General features: G+C 55.9%; 2 protein-coding genes across 9 annotated transcripts in view; one reads left to right on the top strand and one right to left on the bottom strand.

Moving 5' to 3' along the window:
- ZBED4 (zinc finger BED-type containing 4) overlaps window positions 1-8,245 on the bottom strand; it is a 30,811-nt gene extending 22,566 nt beyond the window's left edge. For both annotated transcript variants that reach the window (XM_081796282.1, XM_060656067.3), the window contains exon 1: window positions 8,042-8,245. The gene's annotated coding sequence lies outside the window, so the exon portion shown is untranslated. The remainder of the gene's footprint in view (window positions 1-8,041) is intronic.
- A 12,078-nt stretch (window positions 8,246-20,323) lies between these two features.
- The window catches only part of BRD1 (bromodomain containing 1), a 43,453-nt gene continuing 42,124 nt past the window's right edge, over window positions 20,324-21,652 (top strand). For 2 of the 7 annotated variants that reach the window (XM_078449278.2, XM_078449276.2), the window contains exon 1: window positions 20,333-20,602. The gene's annotated coding sequence lies outside the window, so the exon portion shown is untranslated. Of the gene's footprint in view, window positions 20,603-21,652 lie in introns of all 7 variants that reach the window. The other 5 variants (XM_078449283.2, XM_078449282.2, XM_078449280.2 and 2 more) reach the window with 3 other exon arrangements.

Below are 21,652 nucleotides of genomic sequence, written 5' to 3'. Positions count from 1 at the left end.
CTTTTAAATACATGGGGCCACAACAATTAGATCTCCGTGTGGAAAAATGACACCTGACCCTAGTTCACGCCATCCCCCAAATCGACAGTCACGCTAAAGGCAAAACAATAAAGAACGTAAGATGGAAAAACATTCTTACGACCTTGACTTAGAGCAAAACAGAACTACCAAGGGAAGATGGACAAACCAGGCCACATTAGAATTAAGAAACTTAAAAATCAAGGAAATACAAATGAAATCCAGAACACCATACACCCTGTAAAGCGGCCACACACACACACACACACACACACACTGAGCCGACAGTGCCAGGGGCCGGACTAGGACACGCAAGCCCGGCCACCCTGGAACACACTGCAGCCCCCCACGCTATCGTGTGACCAGTCACAGGGTCACGCCCACAAGATGCCTGGAGACCTGCAACAAAGGACAAATCCAAAAACGTTTGTGGCAGTAATCACAGAGGTGTAAGCGGCTCCCGACCGCAGATAACATGTTGCGATAGATCCGTGCGTGGGATAGCCCAGAGCCACGACAACGAAGAAACTGTCATAATATCCAGCAACCACGACAGTGAGCAGAACACGCACTGCATGACCCCCGTATATGAACGACAGTGGCACAGGCCCGGAAAACAAGGGACTTTGGGACTGGGGAGCACGGGGGTGGCGTCCATCTCTCGAGCTGGTGACGATTCACAGAGATGAGCACTTGTCCGCGTGTCTTATGCTTCACGACACAAGACTTACACTCTGGAAATCACCCACACAGCCCCGGCAGCTGCCCCCCAGTGCCCACCACGGCTGCCTTCCTGGCGCACGGGAGGTCGGCCAGGACCGTGCCCGGTGCAGGTGGCCGCCCACACAGACACACGTCTACAAGGGGATGCGCAACTTAACTGCAGTCATCGTGAAAGGCTTTCACTTTCTATTTTATACAGTCCTCTGTTGCTTGACTAATTTTGTGCATATTATTTCATAATCATAAGTAGCAATGATATTGCTAATTTAAGAAAACCACTGTCATCTGATCTAGCAGCTTACTACTAAAGAAAATCAGCTTTTCCTACTATTTTGGTACAAATTAAAGGGGAAAAAAAGAAGCGTGTTATCTTTGGTTTTCAAACCACAAAAGGATTATGCTACTGTGGCAGTTTTGATCAGTCTGCATAGATAAAAAGGACCAGTAGGTTTTTGCCACCTACCCCTGGAGAGGATTTCTCTGGATGGTTCTGACCCTACTCTCCAGCAAACAGAAACAGGGTGACCAATGACAACGTGTCAAACCCAGAATCCTTCTAGAACAAACTTCATCACCCTGTCCACGGCTGGCTGCCGCTGCTTGCAGCCCAGGGCCCCCGGGCCCCCGAGATAGGAGGCGGTCCCAGGTCTCTGCAGCCCCTGGGGCTCCCTGATGCTGACTGAACATTGAGCGATTAAGGAAGCGATGGCCCCCTCGGAAGGTGCGACAGCAATCTCAACTTCCAGAGCGATGGAAGGGCGGGGGGAGACAGAAAGAAGGCACCCCAAAACCAAAGTTCCTTCAACTTACGGTACGTTTCTTAGCTTCAAAGACAAAAATACCAAAAAGTAAACGGCAGCTTCAGAGGTTCCTTTCCATAGGCTAGACAAAGTAAGACGTATGGACGTGCTCGGACTCAGAGAAGTTGCTGTTCTTTTACCAACGGGACGAAAGAAACCACCTTCCAACTCCACGGCGCTGAAGTCCAGAGCAGAGTCAGCGTCCGGGGGGCAGAGCTGCCCGGCTGTCACCCCGGGCCGCTTGCTAACACAGCCGTCTGTTTACTGATCTCAGACACTCTGGGCGCCAAACAGCCATTTTAGTATTTTTCATCTCTCACAGCCACATCGAAACATATTAAACGAACACCCCTCCGAGATACCAGGTCTCACTGGGTCGGGCCGGCAAAGACCGGGTGCCGGACACACCCTCCGTCTGCGGGGCTGTGACAAGCCTTCAGGGGACCACACGCTTGGAGGGGAATCTGGGAACCCCTGCTACAGTGACATCCTTGGACGCAGCAATCCCACCGCGAGGACCAGACCCCAAAGACAGCCCTCATGCAATATAAAGTAACACCTGCCAAGGCTGGTGACTGCAGCGTCCTACCGAGGCCGGACCGCCACTCCAACACCCGTCGGGAAGGACGGACACATTCATAGGTGCCGAAGAGAACAGCGAGGCACACACGCAGTGTAAGAGTACCTGCTACCTTTTATGAAAGACCAGCCGGGAGCTACACACAGACGTGTCAATACTTGGCTTTGCGGGACGAAGCAGACACAGAGATGACGGCCTGTAAACAGTAGAGGAAACAGGGACGGGGTGGAATTTCTGACGTCTTCCATAGGATTTTGACTTTTGAGCCGGGTAATTATTTTGAACGTAAAAATAAAATCTAAAACTTCCTCATCTGAAACAAACAAACCGAATTTTTTGTATCAAACGAGCAACATAATGACAGACAAAAGAATATCCATCAAGAGGCTTGTTTTAAAACGCACTGTTTTATTACTAATACGTACTAAGAACAAAAGGAAAACCCTCAAAAACAAAAGCACCTTATGGGGGCCTGGCTGGCTCAGCTGGAACACGGGACTCTTGATCTCAGGGTTGTGAGTTCGAGCCCCACATTGGGTATAGAGATTACTTAAAAATAAAATCTTAAAAACAAACAAACGCGAAAGCACCTTAAACTCGGCTAAGTAGTGTCGTTAGTAGTAACCCAGTATTGTAACATCACACCCTATTTTATGTATACTTGTCCATAAAACAAGTAATTATGCCAATGATATTACGAATCAAGATTTTTGGGGCGCCTGGGTAGCTCAGTCGGTTGAGTGTCCAACTCTTAATTTCGCCTCAGGTCATGATCCCAGGTTGTGGGACTGAGCCTCGCACTGGGCCCCAGGCTGCGCATGGAGTCTGCTTGGGATTCTCATTCTCTCTCTCTCTCTCTCTCCATCTGCCCCTCCCCACCCCACAAGCCTGTGCACGCACGCTCTAATTTAAAAAATGTATGTATATAAATCAAAGAAATTAAGTAAAACTTTAAAATAATTTCAAATCTGTACTGAAAAACTCAGGATGATCTTACAATGTTTTAAAAAAATGTTTCATAGTTCTGTCCACGAGACAGGTGCTTAGAGCAGCAATCATGTGCAAACACAGTGAACACATCCAACACCCAGGTCTCGGCTTCTAAACACTTTTCTGCACTAACAGGGAGCAAAGCACTTTGGAGCAGTGGCTGATGGCAGGTCGGGAGAGGGAAGGAAAGGGCCAGAGAGGTGCTCTCACAAAGATGCCGAGTGAGGGGCAGGGGCCACATCGCGGGGGCTCACAGCTGCTCCGCTATCACCGCGTGAACGCCGAAACACAGAAGACGTTAATAGACTCTAATGCAATGAGTAAATAAAAATCCATCAGTCTGCACTGATACTCAAAACAGAAAAAGGAAAAACAAAAGCGTTTGCCACGGTGAAGGTATGACCGTCTGCCCCCCTGACGAGCGGTGATAAAGGGAGAGGGCCCGGCGTCTGTCCCCTCTTCCCAGGATGCCCGGGTGAGAGGGACACGGATAAAATACACAACATAAGGAAGCCGGCCTCGGTGGCAGGACGGCCTCCGAGAACGGCGCGGCAGGCGGCATCCCCCTTGGGAGAACGTGCCGCCCGACTCCCACCCTCTTCCCGCCAGATCACAGCACACGGGGAGCCAAGTTAAATGACACAGTGCAAAACAGATCCCGAACACGAGGCACTCACAAGACGACCATCCTAGCCTCTTCAAAGAGTCAATGTCGCGGAAAACAACTGGGGTGTGGGGGGTATTATTCCAGAAGAACAGACACTAAAGAGATATGACAGCCAATGCAATGACACAGAGTAGGCTCTGGTTTGGAGAAATCAGCTACTGGTTTCAGAGCGGCCAGCCCACGGGTGCGAAGAGACCACTGTTCCGCGTTCTAGACGTGATCAGCGATGGTGCTGCTGGTCACACAGAAGAGTCTCCTTTTGCCTCTTCTTGGGAGAAAAGGGCATTTAGGGGTGAAGCGCTGGAAAACACGCAATTGCCTTTGCAGAAGTGCGGCCAGCGCCAGACGGGCCGAAGGTGGCGGTGATGGCGACACGCCGCCAAGCGCTGTCAGAAACTCCACACGTAACCTTGAAAACACTGAAGCGTATTTGCATCCAGCTGTCCGTGAGCCGTCCAGCGCCCAGGGAATCAATGAGCCACAGCGACAGCCCGCCCGGTTCACACCTGGACACGATCGTCTTCCCACAAGGTCATAAACCGGGACCAGGTGCGCGTGGGCGAGTCACTTTACACACCCCGAGCGGGAGTAACCGTAACCGACACGTTCTAGGGCTGGACACAGCACCACGCGCCTCAAAGCCGGAAGTTCCACCAGGGCCGCTGCGCTCACACAAAGGAAAAGGATCATCCAGTACCAGCTCCATGGATGTGGGGGACAGATCCGAGAGCACAGACAGCTGCTAAGGGTTAACCTCAGAAACCCAGAACCAGAGCCCTTCCCGTGAGACGCGGTCAGACACGGCGATAAGGCTACCTTGGAAACAAAGCACATTCCAAAGCAAGCAAACAGACTGTGCTAAGGTCAGCCGGTCCCCGTGCTGTCCCTGAAACGTTCTGGGTGGCAGACCAGGGCTCCTTGGTCGGTTCCGCTCACTCGTCTCGTGGGTCCCCTTTACCCAACACCAGCACCCTCGCTCGCTGCCTCCCCCTTCCCGTGCGGTCCAGGGCGGTCCCGCGAGGGACAGGCTGAAGCTGCTAAGAGTCCTGAAAGCGTCCTTTTACCTACAGGATGTGGAACACGGCCTCTGTGACAGGGAGACCGGAGGCATCCGGGAAGAGCTCCCTGCTCCCGACGCCGCTCCCGCGAGTGGAGAGCAAGCGAGCAGACCCCGAGGGGACGGTCAGTTTGCGGCGGCCGTGGGTAAAACGCAGCCCCTCACGCTTCACCTCTGTGGGGGCGCTGAAGCAGGACAGAGCACGTGCGGGGCCACCCAGACGGAAGAGCCATCGCACGGAGGGCACTCGGGTGGGCCAGCAGGGCACAGCCCCCTCACCCCACTCCCCAGCCCAGGAGCAGCGGTTTCCAGGGCACTCGGACCGCTGGGGAAGGGCCGGGTGCGGCCGCGGACAGGCCTTCACACGGCAGGTGCCCACGAGGGGCGCAGCCTGCCGCACACCGGGCGGGACCCGCGGGACTTGGGCTCAAGCAGACGGGTCAGCCTCTCCGCCACACTGCCCCTTCTTCCTCGGGGTCTCTGTCTGTAGCCCCCAGACCCCTGGGCTCGGACTCCGTCCAAGAAGGGGTCTTCCCGGAACGTACTTCTCAAGCAGAAACTGCCCTCACCTCTGCCTGCACCTGCCTGTATTTTCTTGGCCGGGCCTTCTTCTCTGGTGTAAGTCTATGCCCAGCGTCACCGCTCAGGTCTCCTTTTCAAAACCACTACTGCCCCCCGCAGGTAGAACCCTGCTAGGTACCGCGTGAGAGGCCGGCATACCTCACAGTCAAGCACCTGTCCCTCTCAGGAACCCCTGCCTCAGAAACACGGAGCACGAGAAGGAAAGGCTTTATTTTTCTCCCGGCAACGCTTCCAGAATTTGAACTACCCACAGCTCGTTGTCAAATAACCGGCAAGGAAGTGATGTGAGCTATTTCAGAATGAAGAAAAATCCGGGCGGTGGAAAGCGGGGTGAGGGAGAAGGGCAGGAAAGACAGGGCTGTACCAAGGGTGAGCCCCTGGAAGGGGAGAGGACCAGAACCCCGTGGAGTCCAGACCCCGAGGCCGCAGGACGGTCGGGGCCGGCGGCGCACTGTGACATTTCCGCGCAGCTAAATTCAGTAAAACGCAGAAGGTAAGTGAGAGCCACGGACTCCGGCTGCTTCTGTTCTCAAGCCCCGAGATTCAAGTAGTGTCTTCAACGCCAAACAGTAATTAGAAGAAAGGCAGTCCGGCCTCGAAACGGTGTGTCGTGTGCAGAGAATGCTGGTGAGGAGGAGTCCAAGGGGCCGCTCGCCACCCGTCCGAGGCCCCCCGCACCAGGTCCGCGCCACGCCCGGCGTCACGCACCTGCTTCCCTCCCCTCACCACGCGATCATCGCCGCGAGGGAGTCAGACCGCAGTCTGGAGACCACAGGAGCTGGCGCCAGGCAAGGAAAACCGCGACACGAGGTGCAGAGAGGCCTCCCCTGCCGCTCAGTCTCCAGATTCTGCGCCGTGGGGACGGGGTCCGGATGGCAGGTCCTCGCGCTGCCTCTGCTCCGTGAACCCTGCGTGCCGCTGCACCGCAGCGGAACGGGATGCAATCAACCGCTCCAATAACTTACTTTAAATCTCCCTCCGAGCTGTTAGGACGTTCTTTCCGCAGCCTGTGTTTTGCGCCAACCTCCTTACTTGCACGCAGGGACGTTAGAGAACAGTGTTTTCACACCCAAAATACCAGGAATAGCCAGAACGGTATCAGGAAGGGGTAGCTGTCAAGGAGACTACCTGTCAGGTAGACTGAGTCCAAGCTCCCTTCTGACACAGGAGGCTGATCGGGTCCCATGGAACTTCTGAGGACGCCCAGAACTTCTCTTACCCCGTGCTAGGTCTTTCAGCGAGAAAACATTAAGCAGATATGCCCCGAGCAAGGGTCAGGGAGGTGAGCACAGGGATGGGCGCCAACACCCCACAGGAAGCCCTCCAAGGAGATAGAGTTCAGCTCCTGTGAGCACTTTCCTCTCAAAAGAAAACTTTGTTGAGTGACCAAAATTAACTCCTAAGTGAAATCTGACTTAGTCAAAGCACTTTTTTAAAAACTCCAACTAACTCCTTCCAAGCCTCCCAATTTTATCACAATACAGACAAAACAAACATTAATATTTCTAATAAAAAGTCACCAGGATGCCCTTGCCCTAACGAACTGGCCTCGTTCAAGCCTGAAAAGCATTTTTTTTTTTAAACCATGCACTCGATTTACTCAGAGTTGACTTCAAAACAAATAACTTCCCTTTTTTACAAAAAGAAGAATGCCAACAGAAGCTGGTCCTGATGCCTGGCGGAGACCTCTTCCAGAGAGGCGCGCGGGGTCCCCGAATGTCACCCCAAACCCGCCACCCGCGGAGGGCGCCAGGGGGTCGCCAGGGCTGGGCTGGGGGAGCCCCCGCGCTGCAGGCACTGCGGGACAGAGACACAAATGCCCGGGTCCGGGTCCAGACCAACAACCACAATTGAAACCCGTGTGAAATTACGCTTTGCCATTTGATTCCTACCTTACTGATTAAATCTGAACGGCGGTGCCCAGAGGCACGACGACCGAGGGCCCCGCAAGCGTGCGCCTCCTAAGACACTAGGACGACGGGCCGTCTCTTCCTGGAAATACCCCTGAAGACGAGCTACACCGAGAAAAAACCCCAAATGCGATTTGTAGGGCAACTCGCTGTGGTGATGGGGGCCAAGCGCTGGGAGAAGGCGCGCCCAGGACCCCCGGCCCCCGGCCCCGCACCTCGGGGCTCCGCACCCCGTCCCGGCCGCACCAACTTTCTACCACTTGAGATGTTTTGTCAACAAAATCCTGCCGTCCGGAAGACGCGTCTCGGGCGCAACCGGCGCGGCCCGCCACACGCCAGCTGTCAGCCGGGGGGCCGGGGGGCGCAGGGCGCGGGCCGGGGTCGCGGGGCCGGGGCCGGGGGTCCCGGGGGCGGGGGGCGGGGTCGGCGTCGACCCCAGCCCTCCGGGCACCGCGGCCGAGTCGGGGGCGCGGGCGGGGTCCAGGCCACCGCAGGCCGCGCCCCCAAAGCCGCCCCCGGCCCGGCGCAGACAATGTCGCGGCGCCCCCAGCCCCCCAGCCCCGCAGCCCGACCCCGACCCCACTTCGACCCCCGTCCCCTGCCCCCGTCCCCGTCCCGGACCCCGACCTCCGACGGCGCACCGGGACGGTCGGGCCCGGGGCGCGAGCTCGCGGCCGAGGCACAGCCCGCTTCGGCCGCCCGCCGCGCACTCACCGCGGGCGCTGGGCTCGGGGCGGCGCGGCTCCCGCCCGGCTGCGGACGACGGCCGGCGCGGGCGGACGCTCCCATTCATTAGCCGCGGCTTTGTCTGCCCCCGCCGGCCCCTCCCGCCGCCGCCGCCGCCGCCCGCCCGCCGCCCGCGACGCCGCCGGACGCTGCGCCCCTCCCAGAGCCCCGCGCGGCGCGGGGCGGGGCCGGGGGCGGGGCCGGGCGGGCGGGCGGCACCAGGGAACCCAGGCGCGACTGTCGGGGCGAGCCCGAGCCGACCGCGCAGGCGCGGTCTCCGCCCCCGCGCCCGGCCGGAACGACCACGCAGGCGCGGCCCCGCCCCCAGGCCGGAGCGGGCTTGCCACGCAGGCGCAGTCCCCGCGCGCCGGCCCCGCCCCCGGGCTGCTGCGGACCGGCCTCTGAGGCGCCGATTCCGCACGCCGGCCTTGTGCCCGGGCCCGGCTGAGCCAACGGCGCAGGCGCAGTCCTCTCGCGCCGGCCCTGTCCCCGGGCCCGACTGGGCGACGGCGCAGGCGCAGTTTGGGCGTCCCGGCCCCGCCCCCGGGTCGGCTGGCGGGTGGGCGGCTGGAACGTCTGCGGGCGGTGGCGGGTCTGGCGGCCTGCGCCGCATTCCTGGGTCGCCTGTTGGCGGCGGCCCGCTCGCGGTGGCCCGGCGCCCGGCCCGTCCTGCAGCAGAGCCGCGGAGCCTCGGGGCGGGGACCCCCCCCCCCACCTGCGGCGGGCGCGGGGCCGACCTTCCCGCGGGGCCCACGGTCGCGGGACGGCCGCGCCGGGAGCCCGGCTTACCCTGAAGCCGCGCCGAGTGTCCTCCTTCGTGCATGGTGCTGCGAGGGCTGCCGCGGCTTCGTGCGCCGTGCGTCTAAGCCCTTAATTCTAAGACGATAAGGTGCTTCCATGCGCGGCCTCGCTCACTGCAGCACGGGGATTAAAACTTAAGCCCTGCGGGGGGCCGGGGAAAGACCCTCTGTGCAGCGCCCGGCGCCCCGGCGACCTCGTCCTGAGCAGCCCCTCGGGGGAAGGCCCGGCGCCAGCAGGTGCTGAGCGCGCGGGAACGCGGGCGGGCGTCGGGGTGTGTACGCCTCTGGACGTGTAACGTGCAGTTGCCGAATACAGACTTGTGTGCGGGCCGCACAGATGGTGCACACTGAATTTACCTTGTGTTGTGCGAACGTGAGACAAGCGTGCACTTTACAAAGTCTGAACGATTAGGTGAGTAGGCTGTGCCCGCTCCCGCCCAGCGCCCGGCACGCCTCCACCGGGCTGCGCCCTCTTGGGCCGTTCCTTCCTCTCCAGCCTCGGCGGGTGGGGGCTTGACTTCCGTGACTGAGCGAGGCCGACTGGCCTTAGGACCTTCACAGACCCGCTGTAACGCGCTTGTCTGCTACCAAATCCCAATGGCAGCGACTGATTTCTTCTGTTCTCGCTGATGGGTCCCACCTTCTAGAATGCTGCCTGGCACAGAGTCCTGGTGGACCCTTGTCATACAGCTCAGGGGGCAGCATACGTATTATGGCCACCGTCCAAATCCAGCCAGCCGTCTGGTTTGTTTGTTTTGTTTTTATGGCCTCGGAGCTAAGAATATTTTCTCACTTTTCAATGGCTGGGGGAAAATCAAAATAAGAATAATATTTCATGATGTGAAAATTACAGGAGATTCAAACGTCAGTGTCCTGATGGAGTTGTACTGGAACAGGACCAAGCCCGCCCACTCACGTCCTGCCTACAGCAGCTTTCCCAAGGCACAGGCCAAGTTCAGGAGTGGAAAGAGACACGTGACCGCAACAGCTATGAATACCTGCTATCTAGCCCTTTGTAGAAGTTGCGGACTCCTGCTCTGGATGAATGAACAGCCTCCTGCCTCATCCCTGCTGTGGTCACCTGTCTACTGACACCCTCGGGGGGCTCTCTGTTTCCCCCAAAGCCAGAGTTCTTACAGTCGAGGTGACCAGGCCTGCACTGCCCTCCCTCGCTGACCTGACTCCAGCCACACTGTCCTCTGTGCCCCACCTCAGGGCCTTGGCTCTGGCTGTTCCCCCCAACCGGAAAGCTTTTCCTCAATTGTGGCTGCCTCCCCCCTCACCTCTTCAGGTCTTTGCCCACATGTCACTGTACTGGGGAAGCTCTCTCTGACCACTGTGAGGCACGTCCCTCCCCTCACCCCCTCTCCCAGCTTCGTGGCCGGCCTCCCTGACTACAATCAATGCTCCGAGAGCGGAGGGCCTTGTTTGTCGTGTGCACTGACGTGTGCCACCCAGCACGAGAAGACCAAGCACGTCCTAAGTCGTGGCAGATGTTGACTGAGTCCCCACGACTGCCAGGAACCAAGCTAGGTGGGGACGTGAAAGGTTTGCTAGCAGAACGGCAGCGACTCTTCGTCCCTCCTACAGGTCAGCCAGGTGTGACCCGCGCTGACCCTTTGTAGGAATGATTGAGTCCACATGGCGGCCGTGTAACTTAATGCCTGAACGGGGCACTCTGGGCACGAAGTGGAGTGCTACTTCTAGTGGCGAAGCCAGCACCAGCACAAACTGGAACTGTCCCAGTGAGTCGGGATGCACGGTGACTGCATCGAACGGCTGTGTCCATCCATTTAGTAAATCTTTGATGAGCACTTTCCACCCTGTGCCAGACTGGGGCAGGGTCGAGAGGTGAGGGCTGGCGGCAGGTGGACGCCAAGCCTGGCCTGGGAGGGGGAGCTGCGGCCGCCGGGGTGCAGTTGGACAGTGACATCAGCTGAACCCCAAAGCTCTGTACTCCGGAATCGACGTGCTCTCAGTACTCCCCGTCTGGATACCGCGATACCCGCATCCGGGTGTCTCCATTGCTGCTCTCCCCAGGACCTCTCAGGCCTCCTGGGGTGGGGGCTGGAACGGAGGCTGCAGGGCCCCCGGGACCAGCAAGAGGGAGCGCCCCTGCGGCCACCACCTGTGAAGTGTTTCATCTTCCCTTCGCTGTTAGAGGCTAGAGAACTCCAGACCACTGATGTAGATGTGTGAGGGTGTCCCCACAGTTTGCCTCCGGGGACTCTTGGCCTGGAGTGACCTTCCTTTTTGGGGATAGATGAGCTTCCGGAAAGCCTGCCATGCAGCCCTGAAACCTCGGAGCTGTGCCAGATCGTTCTTGCCTTGGTGACGTTGATGTCATGATGCCGCCAGCCTGGGGAGTGACGCGGCCAGAAACAGGAAGGTGCAGAGGCCCCTGGCACAGAGTAGGTGTGCCGTGAACACTGGCTGCCTCTAGCTGACATCAGGACAGGAGACCCAGTGTGCCCGGGGCCACCGCCCCGCCCCCAGCCCCCAGTCCCCAGCCACAGCCCTGCCGCTGAGACCTCGGGGCTTCCCTTTCCCCACCTCTCAGGTGATGTAGTGAGGGGCATGAGGACGGCGTGAAGCAGGAGGGTAGGAGTTGTGCCCGCTGGAACCCCCACACCTCCAGACCTGCCCCTCTGCTCCGAGGGTGGACGGGTCCTGTTCAGGTAGGGGCCCAAAGGGGGAGGCACCTGGCTGGCTGGGAAAGTGAGGATGAGGAAGCAGCTGGGAATAAGCCCTGGGAGGCTCCATTGGGGTTTGGCCCCTTCCTGGGGTGTAGAAGAGGGGAGTGGAGGAGAACTGGGGATGACCGTGTCAGGTCGCTCATGGTGCGGAGAGGTGCTGAGGTGATGGTCCAAGGGGTGGACCGTGGCATCTCCAGCAGACCCTGCAGGGACCTAAGGAGAGAAATGCCAGAATTGGCAAGGGACCCAGGCAGACAGGAGCTGCAGATGGGGCACCAGCAGCAGTGATGACCTCAGGGGAAATGGAGTGAAAGCCGGAAGCTTACAGCAGCGCCTACCTGGAGGGGCCTTGTGGCTGGGATGGGGTCCTAGGGAGCACACAGGGCATCAAGCACCAGGGCCCTGGGCCAGGAACCAGCTCCTGTGGTTCCTTACAGCTTCCTTACAGGAACCAGTAAGCCGAGCAGGAAGAGGCCAGATCAGGAAGGGGCTTGAGGGTCTTCCAAGGTTGGAGAGGGCAAGGGTCCAGGGAGGAGGAGAGGCGGTAAAGCCAGACTGGATGGTGACATAACCCTGGGGGAGCAGCTGTGGCTGCCGCTGGAGGGAGCTGAGGGAACCCAAGAGGCGTCCTAGATAAGAATTCGGAAGGGATGTGCCGGTGGGAGCAGACCCCGAGTGGTGCAGGGACTCGGGTGGATGCCCGCACTGGCCCCGGCCTTCGCTCGGGAGGACACCAGCCTGCGGCAGCTGGCTCCATTTTATCTTCCAAGGTGGAAATGGCTTTGCAGTTTATGGCCATTTCTAGGGTTGCCGGATGTAGCAAATAAAAGTACACATGTTGTGTGGGACATCTTCACACTAAAAAATTACTTATTTGAAATTTGAAGTTTATCTGGGTATACCGTATTTCCTCTAGCAAATGTAACCATAACAGGTATAAATAATCCAGCTAACACGAAAATAAAAAGTGAGAACTCTACAATCCCACCCCAAAAGGGTAATCTCAAAAGCAATTTGATGTGTATCTTGCCCAGGTTTCTTTTTTTTTTTTTTTTTTTTTTTTTTTAATGTTTATTTTTGAGAGAGAGAGACAGGGCGTGAGCAGGGGAGGGGCAGAAAGAGAGAGGGAGACAGAGAATCCGAAGCCAGCTCCAGGCTCTGAGCTGTCAGCACAGAGCCCAACACGGGGCTCTAACTCATGAACCGTGAGATCATGACCTGAGCCTAAGTTGGATGCTCAACCAACTGAGCCACCCAGGCACCTCTTACTTCCCCGTTTTAAAAGTTGTATTTAGTTGGATGTACAGAGAGAGATGAGTCCACATCATCTACTCTTGAACCAGAAGTCCCTGGTGTTATTTTTTCGTTTTACTTATGTAACTATTTCTTCAACGTATTTTTACAACAGCTTTTTTAAGATATAATTCACATACCATACAATTCACTCATTTAAAATGTACGATTTAATGGTTTGTAGTGTATGTGTGGGGTTGTGAAACCCTCACCACTCAATTTTAGAACACCATCATCCCCAAAGAAACCCCATACCCATTAAAAGTCAGTCCCCATTTCTTCCTCCCCTGAGGCCCGACAACCACAGATATGCTTTCTGTGTCTATAGATTTGCCTATCATTGACATTTCACATAAATGGAATCATTCAATATGTGGCCTGTGGGCGTCTTTCCTTTGCGTAATGTTTTCAAGATTCACCCATGTAATTTCAGTACTTTGTTCCTTTGTTTGTGGACACGTGACATTTTATCCGTCTGTTCATCAGTTGACGGCCATTTGGTTTATTTTCACTTACTGACTATTGTGAATAACATTGCTGTGAATCTCCCTGTACGAGTTTCTGTGTGGACATGTGTTCTCATTTCTCTGGCGTGTATGGCCAGGAGTGGAATTTCTGGGCCATATGGTAACTCTCAGTTTAGCATTTTGAGAAACTGTGTCCAACCATCTTCCAAAGCAGAGGTACCTTTTTGCATTTCCTCCAGCAACATGTGATGGTTAGTTTCCCCATATTCTCACCAACACTTGGTATTATCTGACTTTCTTTTTTAAAATTTTTTACTTGGGAGAGAGAGAGAGAGAGAGAGCATGTGTGAGCGGGGAAGAGGAGCAGAGGGAGAGAGAGAGAATCCCAAGCAGGCTCCATGCTCAGTGTGGAGCCCAACATGGGGCTCTATCCCACGGCCATGAAATCATGACCTGAGCTGAAACCAAGAGTTGGATGCTTAACCAACGGAGCAATCTAGGCGCCCCATTATCTGACTTTTTGATTCCAGCCATCCTAGTGGGTATGAAGTGGTTTCTCTTTGTGGTTTTGATTTGCATGTCCCAAAACACCAATGATGCTGAACATTTTTTCATTTGCTTATCGGTTATTTGTGTATCTTCTTTGAAGACGTGTCTATTCAAGTTCTTTACCCATTTTTAATCTGGTTTCTTTTTTTTTTTTTTGGTTGTTGAGGACTTTGGCTTTTATTTTGAGAGAGATGTGGAGCCGCTGGAACGTTCGAAGCACAGAAGTGGCAGTATCACTTGTGCTGCTGTGTAGAGAAAAAGTACATAGTTTCACAGGTAAAACAGACACTAGTTAAGATACTGAGATAATCCAGGTGTGAGATAATAGTGACTGGCCCTGGCATAGTAACAGGAAGTCATGACACAGGGCTGGTTCCAGACACATTTTGAAGGGAGGGCCAACAAGATTTGCTAATGGATCACATGTGCCCAGTAAGGCAATGCCTCTCGCGCAGGAAACACGGGGTTACCGTTTACCGAGAAGGTGGGTTAGTATCCTGTGGCTGCCATAACAAAGTGCCACAAACTGGGTGACTTAAAATAACAGAAATGTATTGTCTCATAGATTAGAAGCCAGCACTCCCTCTGAAACCTGCAGGGCGGGATCCTCCCTGGCCTCTTCCGGCTTCCAGTGACTGTGAGTCTTGGCATTCCTTAGGCTTACAGCTCCATCTATCCAGTTTCTGCCTCTGTCTACATGGCCTTCTCATGGCCTGTGTCCAAACTTCCCTCTTCCCATTTTGACACCAGTCATTGGATAAGGACCCACCCCAGTGACCTCACCCTCCCTTGATCATCTGTAAAGGCCCCATTGCCACAAGGCCCAATTCACAGCTACTGGGGTTGGGATGTCACCGTATCTTTTGGGTGACCCAATTCAACCCATGAGAGACGGGGGAGGCAACAGAGGAGAAGTTTGGGGATGAAGGCCGGGAGCTGAGTATCAGGCGTCTTGAGTTTGAGATGCCTATTAGACATTGTAGGGGGATACTGAGGGGAAGCTAGATATAGGAGCCATCAAAGCATTAGTTTCAAAAAGTTAAAAATATGACTCCACAGCTCTAAAGTGAGAATGCGTCAAAGATTTATTTAAATCATTAATGAGGAACCCGGCGCGATGATGAGGCTAGTTTCAAATACTGAAGACGGAAGGAAGTATTGACAGTGGCTGAAGACGAGCTTGCTTGAGTAAACCTGCTGATTTAGATTAAAACCGGGTTAATACTCTGTAGGGCCGTAAAACTGCAACCTCTTCTAGTTGTAATCATTTTCACCAGACAGAAATCATTTCTTATCACTTACTACTGAGCAAAATTCATTTGCATTGTTATCAGACAAGGATCATTTTACCTAGCTGTGTGTTTTCTACAAGGTGAAGTCTACCCTCAATGAGTTGTAAAAAAAAAAAAAAAAATCATCATCGATAGTAAATAGCAAGTTGAACAGGTGCACATTCTAGAGAATAAAAACAAATTTCCCTTGGCAGTTCTGCCAGATGACATTCAGCCTCCCACCAAGGGACCCGCCACCATCCTTCTTACCCATTCTTAAGTTTTGGAAAAGTTTTATTAGTCCCTACGTGTGATGATAAATTCTCTATGAGGGTTATTCTTGACCACACAAAGCTGGTCTTCCTGTGTTTGGCCTTGATTCACCTACACAGGTGCTGTAAGATGTGGTAATTAACGTGTATGAGCCTCCTTTTTGGGCTGGCACATCTAAGTCATATGGTGCTACCCAAAGATCAAGGCCAGAAAATCAACTTCTGTTTGGAGATGTCATCATTAGGAATGTGAGGTTGAGCCTCTATTATGCCTGAGATTTTTCTCTCATTTGCCCTTCTATTCCTAGGTTAGGAAATGGAACCAAAGTAATCTCCCTCTGATTTGCCTGCAATACCTGTGCGAATAGGGAAGTTCGTACCTTCTCAAAGACCACGGTGTCTGTCATAGTTCCCATTTTCCTTACTACTTGTACGATTAAGACATGGTACACTGTGGGACAGGCACCTGAGCAGTGCGGGGCAGAGGATTCTGTGGGCATTGACCCAACACAGATGCTACAACCTTGTGCCTAAGGTGGGTGGGTCATACTGAACGTATTCTCAAATGAGACACCCGCATAAAGCCTTGGTGGCAGTTTGTTTAATTATATCTTGGTAAAAAGGACTGATTTTTATTGAAACTATGCAAATAACTAAATTTTATTAAAAGCGTCAGTAGAAACTATTTTTCCTGAGTTCTGAAGTGAGACGTTCTGAGTATGTTGTGTTTGTTTACGGAAGCACAATTTACTATAGAGATAGATCAAGCACAAAGAAAAAGGGTATTATCTGACTTCTGCCAGAAAACAGAACATGACAAAATAACACCAATGCCCTCTCCTTGCTTTTGTGGGGCTCAGGCTTTCGGCTGTACATCTTTCGGAGGTGCATCGAACAGAGGCGGGGTGGGGGGTGGTGGTTGGTGTGTCTTGGGCCAACTTTCCGGCTGGTACAGCCTCAACACACGTGGAGACAGCTGTGAAGTGAATGCGTAGGTTTTTCATCGTTGAAAGAGTTCGACAGAAAGAGGATGGAATGAAATCTGTTGGATTGGAAGTGGAGCTACCAGTGTGAACGCTAAGGTTTGTTAACAGGTATCAAAAAAGATACGGGGTTTGTGGGTACATACTCAGCCACATATTTCCTACCTCACTCTGTTTAATTGTAAATGGAATCACACTCTACATTACGGTCCTGAGTTACTCCCACTCGGCATCGTGTCTGAGATTCAGCCACATGGCTCAAGCGGAACAGTTCATTCACTGCAGCCATCGTGTGCTGTTCCATTATATGGACGTACATCACTTTGTCTTATCGTCCAGGGACATTTAAGGTATTTTCCCTCCCGGTATTTTTGCTACTAAAAACAATACTGTTTTGAACTTTGATGCACATCTCCCTATGAACAAGGGCAGGTTTCTTTGGCATACTTTCAGGCACGGAAGTACCTGGGAATATATCAGCTTAACCCTCGAGCTGGGAATTGGTGTGCACATGTGCTCATGTATTCCTTCCTCTTAAAATAGGACTTTGACACTTCTATCCCCAGGAAGCAGAGGTGTCTCTTGAATCCGGACAGGCTTGGCCAGAAGTGATGCTATGTGACTTCTGGGGCTATGGTATGAAGAGTGATAACAGGTCCTTACTAGTTCTCTTAGAATTCTTGCTCTTGGAACTTGGCCACCATCCGGCTCAGCCCATAGCCTGAACCGGCCTACTGGCCATGCATGCACCATCTTGGACATGGGCCCTCCAGTCCCCAGTAGGGATACCCTAGTACCCTAGGAGATCTGTGTGTAAAGGGAATGACTATTGTTGTTTTGAGCTATGAAGTTTTGCAGGTGCTTTATTATGCAGCGATAGATAACTGATACACGTGTCCAACTTCACTGGGTAATGCCTTATTTTTCACTAAGGTAATGGTACCACCTGACATTCCAGCCAGCAGGGTATGCATATTTGTTGATCTACCTTCCTGCCATCCCTGGGTTTAGTTTAACATTTGTACTCATTTGGTGGTTTTAGTTTGCATTTTTGAAATTACTGGTGAAGTTATTGGCCCTTCCACATTCTTCTCTGCAAGGACCCTGATTATGGGTTTTCCCCGTCATTCGATTGGCTTGCCTTTTTCTTTAAAAAAAAAAAAATTAATTTTTTAAAATTTTATTTTAAGTAGGCTCCTCACCCGATGTGGGGCTTGAACTCACAACCCTGAGATCAGGAGTCATACACTCCACTGACTGGGCCAGCCAGGCACCCCTGGCTTGTTTTTCTCTAATGGATTTGAAAGTATTCTTCATATATTCTGGACACTGAATAATTTGCAAGGTACATATGTTGCAAATATCTTCTAGTTTTTGTTTTTGTCCATTCTCTTATGGTCTTTTGAGGAACAAGAGTTGTATGATACATACTTTCTATCCTTTTATTTTCAATCTGTGTGACTTTCTCAGATATATTTTTCTGTAAATAGTATTTAATGATATATGCCATTTCGAGAGTCTCTATCTTTTAATACATGAACTTAATGTAGTCATGTTTGTGATTACATGAATGCTTGGATTTCTTCTTGTCATCTCATATTATCTTCCTTTCTGATCATGCATTTATCTTTTTCTCTTTTCTGATTTTTGTTGATACTGTCAGTCTTCATTTCAATTCCCCACCAAGTCTGAAGTCTTCTAACAATACAAGAAATTTAGCGTGCTTTTTCCTTCCTGCTCTGACCTCCCCTTGCCATATGTCATGTTGGGCTCATCTGGGATTTTCTCTCCAGCTGTTATATGATTTTCTTTCAACCATTCCAACTGGTTTCTTTGCTGGCATCCATGTCTTACTCTTGGATACGCTTTTTGTTTTGCTAGAATCTATCTTCCAGCATTTTTTTTTTTAATAGACTTTGTGTATGGTGAACTTGGATGTTCAGACTGTGAAGACACCTTTATTTTGCGGTTCCACAAATGAGTTTCACTACTAGGAGTTCTAGGTTCAATTCTCTTACAATTTTGACAATTGTGCTCCCTTGCCAGTTGACAATCAGGTTCAGTCTGATTAAAGAAGATCCTTCTTCTCTGCAGGTTTTTGAGTTACTCTCTTTACCCTTTGAATTCCAGAATGTCACTCTGACGTGCCTCTGTGGGTGTTTTTTCTCCACGTGTCCTGGGCATTACTTGTCATTTGAGAAGTTTCCTGTGATCATTCTCCGTGTCCTATTCTGTGAGGTTCTCGTCGTCTTCTTCGTGAGCCTCTTACTTTTGCTCCGTGTTGTAAGGTACTCCAGCCTGTCCGTTTGCATCGGGTCACCCCAGGTTGAGGACAAGGGATGCAGGCCCAGCTCGCTTGTCCTCCACTACTGGATGCCCTGGTGAGTTCGGATTGCGGTAAGCAGACATCTGCAGAGCAGAGGAGGTGTTCGTGGTGCCTGGGTGCATATGTGGTTGCAGCCCCCCCGGCAGGCCAGCCCCTTCTCCACCCAAGGGTGTGTCTGGAGGGGGCACCGGCTTCAAGGGGGGAACCTTGGCTGCAACCCTAAGCGACTCTCCAAGCCGTGGCCTCTCAACCTACAGGCTGGGTGCAGTGAAGCTCGAGCAGCAGTCAGCAAGAGGACACGTGGGTGGTCAGGGCCAGCCCGCCCACTCTTGGTAAGGCCTCTGATGGACCCTGCCCTGTTTGCCCATATGAGGAGAAGACCGTATCAGCTCACAAGGACCCAGCCTCTGCCCTGCGGGGGGGGGGGGGGGGTGTCCCTCTCTTCCTGGGGGCCTCCCCTGCAGCCACAAGCTGGGGGGCCCCTGCCAGGTCCTTTCCCCCAGCGCCCCAGGGTCCTTTCATGGTCACTGTGCTGACCGCCTAGGCTTCTCCCTGGACACCTCAGGCTCACCTCTGCCCAGACAGTGCCCCTCAGTCACCTCCACCTCAAAAATCCTCTCCCTTGGGGCGCCTGGGTGGCGCAGTCGGTTAAGCGTCCGACTTCAGCCAGGTCACGATCTTGCGGTCCGTGAGTTCGAGCCCCGCGTCAGGCTCTGGGCTGATGGCTCGGAGCCTGGAGCCTGTTTCCGATTCTGTGTCTCCCTCTCTCTCTGCCCCTCCCCCATTCATGCTCTGTCTCTCTCTGTCCCAAAAATAAAAAAATTAAAAAAAAAAAAAAAAAAAAAAAAAAAAATCCTCTCCCTCCCAGCCCAGGGTCCCCGTGCCCCTCCGTCCGCTCACCCCTCAGGCCCCAGCCCAGGGTCTCCGCGCCCCTCAGGCCCCAGTTCAGGGTCCCCTCAGGCCCCAGCCCAGGGTCCCCGCGCCCCTCCGTCCGGTCACCCCTCAGGCCCCAGCCCAGGGTCCCCGTGCCCCTCAGGCCCCAGCCCAGGGTCCCTTAGGCCCCCAGTCCAGGGTCCCCGCAGGCCCCCAGCCCAGGGTCCCCGCGCCCCTCCGTCTGGTCACCCCTCAGGCCCCAGCCCAGGGTCCCCGCGCCCCTCAGGCCCCAGTTCAGGGTCCCCTCAGGCCCCAGCCCAGGGTCCCCGTGCCCCTCTGTCCGGTCACCCCTCAGGCCCCAACTCAGGGTCCTCTCAGGCCCCAGCCCAGGGTCCCCGCGCCCCTCTGTCCGGTCACCCCTCAGGCCCCAGCCCAGGGTCCCCGCGCCCCTCAGGCCCCCAGCCCGGGGTCCCCGCGCCCCCTCCGCCCGGCCGCCCCTCCCTCCCCGGCCGGCGCCCCTCAGCCCGCCCCTCCCCCGGCGGCGCGCGTCATGGCGGCGGCGGGCGGGGCGCGTCTCGCACGCAGCGCGCCGGGCGGAGCGCTCGCCGCATTGTTTGCTTCGCTGGGGAGCGAGCGAGCGAGCCGGCCCGGGCGTCCGACCCTCCCCGCGCCCGCGCCCCGCGCCCCGCGCCCCGCCGCCGCCGCCGCCGCCGCCGCCGCCGCCGCCTCCGCCGTCGCCGCCGGCCGAGCCCCCCCCTCCCCGCGCCGGGCCTCCCCGCCGGGCCCCGCACCGCCCGCCGCCGCCGCCGCCGCCCGCCCGCGAGACCCCGAGAGCCCGCGAGCCCGCGGCCGCCGAGCCGAGCCGGGCCGGGCGCCGCCGACAGGAGCCCGCGCCCCGAGCGGCGGCGGGCCGGGCCTGCGCGGCCGTTGGCGGAGGAGCCGCGGGCGCCATTAGCGCCGCCTTGGCCGCGCCGGCCCCCCGCGCCCGCCGCCGGGCTCCCGCGGCCGCGGCCCCGAAGGTGAGTGGGCGGGGGCCGGGGCCGCCGCCGCCGCCGCCGCCGCCGCCTCGCCCGCCGGCCTCTCGGGTGCCTGTGCCGACGCCATGTTTGGCGGCCGCGGCGGGCGGCGCATTGTCCGCGGGCGGGCGGGCGGGCGGGTGGGCGGCCTGAGGGCGGCCTGGAGGCCGGGCCGGGCCGGGCGGGGGCGGGGGGTAGGGAGCCGAGGTGGCGAGGAGGCCGGGGCGGGGGAGATCGGGGAGGCCGGGGCGTCGGGGAGGCTGGGCGGGGAGGCCCGAGAGTCCGGGTGTTGGGGTCGGGCTGTTGAGGAGGCCGGGGTGCCGGGGAGGCCGGGCGGTTGGGGCCGGGGTGCCGGGGCGCCGGGGCCCCGGTGTCCGGGAGGCCGCCCCGTGCGGGCCGCCGCGATGGCGGGCGGCAGATCGGGACCCGGCAGCCGGCCCCGCGTGTGGGCCGTGGGTCGGGCGCGGCGGCCCCTCTGCCCCAGAGTCGGCGTTTCAACGCGGCCGGGAGTCATTGTGCCCGAGCGGGTCGCATTATGTAACAGATACAGTCGGTTTGTTTTGCCAAGACAGGAAACTCCCTGTAACAGGGCCGGACTTTAAACGTTTCCCAGCAGAGAAGCCGGGGAAGCCGCGCGGGTCTGGCCGTGGGGAGGTGGGTGGCCCCGGACCGGGCTGCAGGGAGAGTCGGTCATCCCTTCGTCCCTTCGTCCCTCTGACTGTGGGGAACTGAGCCCCGCTCGGCTCCCTTGGACCCTCGTAGGAGAAGTGAGCTCACCGAGGTGTGATTCGGGGAAGACACAGCCCCTGTTAGGGCACACTTGAGTTTTGACACAAGTACGTCCGCCCAGGAAACTGCCACGCCCATCCCGAAGGTTTTCGTCACCCCGAAGTTTCACCCCTGCCTGGGTGGGCTTGGGGAGTTAGGGTGGTATATGCCCTCACCTGCTCCGCCAGGCGCTGCCCCGAGCGCCTCGTGGGAGGTCGGGCAGTGTTCACACCAGCGGGAGCCGGCTCTGGTCCTGTTTCTGCTTTAGCGGGAGCAGGGCCGGGA

Source organism: Panthera onca, chromosome B4, assembly GCF_046562875.1.
Source record: "Panthera onca isolate mPanOnc1 chromosome B4, mPanOnc1 haplotype 2, whole genome shotgun sequence".
NCBI classification, from domain to species: Eukaryota; Metazoa; Chordata; class Mammalia; order Carnivora; family Felidae; genus Panthera; species Panthera onca.
This window is presented reverse-complemented; position numbering and strand designations above follow the sequence as displayed.